Genomic DNA, 5,746 nt, shown 5'->3' with positions numbered 1-5,746 from the left:
AGAGAGAGAGAGAGAGAGAGAGAGAGAGAGAGAGAGAGAGAGAGAGAGAGAGGAGGAGAGAAGAGAAGAGAAGAGAAGAGAAGAGAAGAGGAGAGGAGAGGAGAGAAGAGGAGAGAAGAGGAGAGAAAAGATGGAATCCTGGGTCCAGATTTCCCAGTGAAGGCCACTCTCTTCCTAAGGTCAGAACTGCCACATTATGTGTACAAGGAAGTGTTTGCTTTCCAGTCTAATAGCTTTTCCATTTCCACTTTTGGGTCTCTTAGGAAATGTTATTCAGCATCAGTGTGTGGTTTGGATGAGTGAACAGCGTTAGCATAAACTGTACTCAATGGAAGACAGAAGGGACAGGAGCTAATTTGCAGCAAATAACAGGGAAATGTAAGAAACCCGGGTATAAAATAGTATCACATATATTATTAAGTCAAGGTCAAAGGTAACCTGACCCAGGCAGATAACTTCAAGACTGAGGATATCCACAGAAATCAATTATTTTATTGACACTGATAGCCCATGGTAGTAAGGTTCATCAGGGCTGAATTCATGACCTGTAGCAGGGGATCAAATAATACCAACTGGGTGGCCAAATCTAACTATTTCAAAACTACCAGAAAATATGAATGCTTTACAAATGCATTTGTGTTCTGAATTTTATTCATATTCATTGAATAAACCTGAATTTATGGTCTTTCAGGGAGCACTTAATTCATGTAAGCTGTAGAAAAGGGCAGCTCTCTTGAGAATATCTTATTCATAGATCTATGACTCAATTCAGTCATCACAAGTTCTACCCACTCTTGTCTATCTGATGATTGTACCATCTTCATCCACAGAGATTTATATCTGTAAACTTTTTCCTCTGAATTTTTTTTAGCTCATTCATCATTATATTCCACTATAATATCTAGTTTATTGTCATCAATCTTTTAGATGTCATAATCAATGAAATATGCTGGAGCTTGCATTTCCTTGATTATGACATCTCTTGTAGCTTGGTGGAAAGTCATCTGGTAGAAAGTCTAAATTACAAAAAAAAAAAAATTCATCACCTACTTGTTGAGCATTTAGCAATTCAATTAGGGCTGGGATTATCCCAGATTTAGCTAGCAATCAGGATGAGACAATATAGTTCCAGGCATTATACCACTTCCAATATAAGGTCATTTCCTGCAGCACCTGGCTTTAATTTATCCTTGAGGTGTGGACCTAACTTATACTCCTTAAGAACCAGTTCCCAGTCCAAGTCTGACATGGTCAGATTTGTCAGAGTTCACAAATATTCAATCACAAATTCCTCTTCATCAGCAGGAACTTGGGCTGCAAGGTCTCCAACAATAAATACATTAATTGGTCCATCTTCCTGGGAAATGTTACTACTGGTCGAGTTCATTAACAATGGATCCTTTAACTTCAGCGTTGCTTTCATGAGCACCTTCAGCTCATTTCCTTCACATAACAGCTGTCCATTCCTTTGATTGTCCACAAGATTACTACAGAGAGAAGAGTTCCAAACCAATGAGTTCATGTGAACATACAAAGAGCACATTTATTAATGGTGATACATAGTCAGTGTATGCAGACATTGGTTTAAAGTGATCACCATTGCTTAGGCAGAGCACAGCGACCGAGTTGGATCGCAGGGTGCTGTATGGGACCACCTTCCCCCCCGGGGGCAGGGTGCTGCAATGAGATGGCAATTGGGACTGGACATGGTAGCACAGTGCCCATAATCCCAGTGCTTGGGAGGCTGGATACAGGAGAATCACTACTGGTCTGATCTTTTTGTAATGAGACCCTGTAGACCCCATACTAAATACATTAAAAGAAAAGTGATCACCATGTAGTAAAGCACACATATTTTTAGTAAAGTACACATATTTCTATTTGCTTGTGATTTTTCATGGCCTAGGACTGCAGTGCATTTTGGAAGAAGTCCAACTTACACCACCATATTCCACAATCCTGCATCAGAGGACAGGTTTAGAAAAAACCAGTGAGTGATACTCAGGAAATCTTTATGTCCATATGGTATCTGTTTTACCAGCTTTTCAACAATATCCACTGCCGTGGTATAATTTTTATTCTCCTTAAAAATGCTGAGATTCTTGAAAAACATCAAAATTAGATTAAGCACCTCCAAATTGTTGTGATCAATAGCTTTCACCAACATGTGAGCTACATTTTCATTCCTCATCCTCAGTTTTGCATGAATGTCCTTAGCCATATTGAGAAGCAAATAAAGAGCAGCTTGCAAGAGCTATTGCTCTTTCACGGTGAGCTCCTGGTACTTTTTAAAGATTTTTTTTTATAAACCTTTTTCCAGGTTTTGATTTCAAGGTCTTCATTAACACCATCTTAGAAAATCCCTCTTGCCAGTGCTTAGGTCCTTTGGACTCCCCATCAATGATAATCATATTCAGAAGTCCAGGGTATAAGGAGTGACTGCTCCATGAAACTGAGAAAAACTGGAAAAAAAGATCTAAATCATGTTTGCAGCCAACGTGAGTCTTTGCTTCCGGTCTTCTTTCCAGACTTTTCTGAGTGCATGGAAGACATTTTCATTCAACAGTAGTTCTTCCAAGTTATTAGGATTTCCAGCAAGCTGCAGGATTAAATCAGAGCCCTGAACCTTGTCAGGACTATTTTCACACAATAACTCAGTGTATTCATCCATGTCATGAATGCTGGCAACTTTGTCAACTCCATTCCTTCAAGAGGAAGTGTATATTTAGGTTTGCTTAATTTTCCTTTTTTCTCTTCCTGACAATACGTAACGGTGGTTCTGCAGATAGTACAACAGCTGTTCTACTGCACTTCCTTTTGAAGGCTGAATAAGTTTACACTCCTCAACCACCTTCCGTGCCAGGGAAGTTATATCTGTGTTGGCACTGAGCCCCTCAAGGCAAGTGATTATTATTATTTTTTCATTCCTGTTATTCTTCCAACATGGGATGGCTCATTTCTCTAAGAATTGTAGCTTCAATTTCATATTGAACAGTAAGTGTTTTTTTCTGATGACTGTATACCAATATTACCTTCTTTAACTTTCATTTTGAGGACCCAGAGTTCTTCCCGTTCATAGCAGTGGTGGTGGCTGAGAAGCAGAAGGGTTATTTCCAGAGATGCTGATCAAACAGCCTTACCCAAGGCCACCACATTCCTGAGGCCAGCAAGTCCTCCGAAGCAGCAACTCTGTGGTTACCCTGGTGAGGCTGAGGCTCCTCCCACAGCAACAGCGCTGAGAGCTGGGACCTCGGCCTGGTCCCACTGAGGCTCTCTGTAGATCTTGGGCAAGTCTTAGCAGGTTTTTCCTTTGCATCACCTATCTTAAAGAAAAATAAAAAAAAAATGTACCCATTGCTTTCCCTAAACTTTGTCATTCATTGTGCATCTGAATCCAGTTTCTAGAGTTATTTGACACAATCTCAAATGTATGATATTTTTCAAGTTAAGTTATTGTTAACATGTACAAGCATATTGTTGGAGAGTCTCTGATTTGTGCTTAGAATTTAGATTGCCAAATTCATATTTACACGATTGTGATGACACTTCTCACGAAGGCTGATCTCCCCCCCGCCCCCTTAGGCTAAGTAACTCAGTAAGGGCTGTCCAAATGGCTCAGCAGATTAAAGGACCTGCAAGCAGGCTCAGGGGCCAGGGGTTCGACCCCCAGGCCTGTGGTGCCAGTCCCCACCCCAAGGGCACGCTGAGACAGCAATTGAGACTGGGCATGGTGGGGTGCACCTGTAATCCCAGCTCTTGGGAGGCTGTAAACAGGTGGATCACTGAGTCCGATCTAATAGTGAGACCCTGAACACCCTGTAGACCCTTCCTTAAAATTAAAAAAAAGTAATGTCACTCATCAGGAGTTACTTCGTGGGACATCTACCTCTCGATCTGGATATGCTCTGTTATCTTATTTCCTTTGCTGACAGAAGCATATCATTTTTCAATATTACTCCAAGGCTGAGAAATTCAAAGATGCATATGAATTTTAGGGGCCTGGAAGATAAGTACCATCTGCTTATCCTCCTGGATTGGTTGTGCTGCAGGAGGAGCTCAGCATGTTTTCTTGTTTGCCAATTATAAGAGAAGAGATTGGGGAGTTTACAAAGGAATGGGGTTGTTATTTCATGGGTGTATGTTGTTCACACAGAGATGTTACAATGTTCAAGTTATCAGCTTTAATATTGTATTTCACTAAAGCAGAAATATTGAGAGGGCCCTGATCTTGTCAGAAGAAAGCTTCATTTTGCTGTCTATAGTGTTCATTGAAAAAAAGATGAGAAGCATAGAAAATCTAAATGAACCTACAATGATAAGTCGGTAGTGCAAGTTCCTGTTTAAAAATAAAAGCCTCATGTTTATCAGGCTTTCTGATAGTTGCTCTCCATAGATCTCTTTTTCTTTATATTCACAAATCACATTGGAAGAAAGCTTCTCAGTTGGAAAATAGGAGGGTGATGTATTAAAGGTACAACAGTGGCTAAACAAATTTTAAGAATGTGTACAGATGGACAAATGATTTGAATAGTTACTTTTCAGATGGCCAATGCATACATGAAAAAACACTCAGTATCTTTAGCCATCAGAGAAAGGAAAACCAAAATAAGAATTTTGTGAATTCTTATGAATTCATCCCTGTAAGAATGGCTATTCAAAAGGAAAGAAGAAATTAAAATGCTAGTGAGGGGTTATTGGTTTTCTGAAAAATAAGTTGAATGACCGGACAATTATTGTTAAAAATGGTCTGTAAAAGACGAAAATTGCTATTGAGTTAGATGTAAGAAGGCTCAGAAGATTAGAAAAACATGATAAAAATAAGGAAAGTTGGTCTATTTCTTTCACGTAGTTTCAATCTTTTGCTTGAAGAAATCAAAATAAAATCTTAGATGATGTATTGAGTTCAGGAAAGAAAAGAAAATAACCCATGTACTTAATGATTTCAAGGAAACACTTTGTGAATAGAAAGATTGGAGAATGAAAATACATTTATATGTTTTAAAATAAATCAGTAAGTTATATATGTATAATTTGGAGAGTTTATTCTGTGTTTTCAAATATTTGACTCTCTTTGGGTATCAGCTGAGCTAGAGCAGAGAGCATTTATTCTAATCAAAAATCTCTTAGGACTGAAGATAAAAGTGTGATTAAGAGAAGATGGAGAGTTGTCCATGACAGAGACTTCTTTGATTGTTTTCCCTTTTGAAATGAAATTATTGCACCTAATCAATCTCCATCTTCTTTGTAATTCTCATATAATGCATTTGTTCATTTCAAATTGGCAAACTGTAATAACATTTTTATTGTATTATTTGATGGCTCTATACATCTATCGGCTATGGTTTTTGAACACTGCATTGGTCCTAGAATATTTATTTTAGTTTATCCTGTTTTCTTGTTATATATTCAACAGACAATGTCTGGAGGAGAAATACATGTTGGGTTAGAGCGTGTCATCAAGTGCTTAAGACCCTCCCGGAGCCCACCCTTAAATACAGGGCCTGATGACTATACCCTAGTGTGTATTCAAATTTCTGGGTGATCAGACCAGCACTGACCATTCCAACCCAAGTCTCTTCACTTCTGCTGCTGAACTAGCTTGATTTCACCCCAGATCAGATTGCTGTGCTTCTGTGGCTTCATGTATGCTTTTTCTCCATCTAGAATGCTCTTCATCTCTTTTTTTCCTAGTTAACTCCTCCTCCTCCTCCTCCTCTTCCTCCTCCTCCTCTTCCTCCTCCTCCTC

The 5,746-nt window shown here is 39.0% G+C and overlaps 1 pseudogene; it reads right to left on the bottom strand.

Annotated features, from left to right (window-relative positions):
- Positions 1-486: 486 nt before the first annotated feature.
- LOC101569809 overlaps positions 487-5,746 on the bottom strand; it is a 27,653-nt pseudogene continuing 22,393 nt past the window's right edge.

Source organism: Octodon degus, unplaced genomic scaffold (genome assembly GCF_000260255.1).
Source record: "Octodon degus isolate 3935 unplaced genomic scaffold, OctDeg1.0 scaffold00018, whole genome shotgun sequence".
NCBI lineage: Eukaryota > Metazoa > Chordata > Mammalia > Rodentia > Octodontidae > Octodon > Octodon degus.
This window is presented reverse-complemented; position numbering and strand designations above follow the sequence as displayed.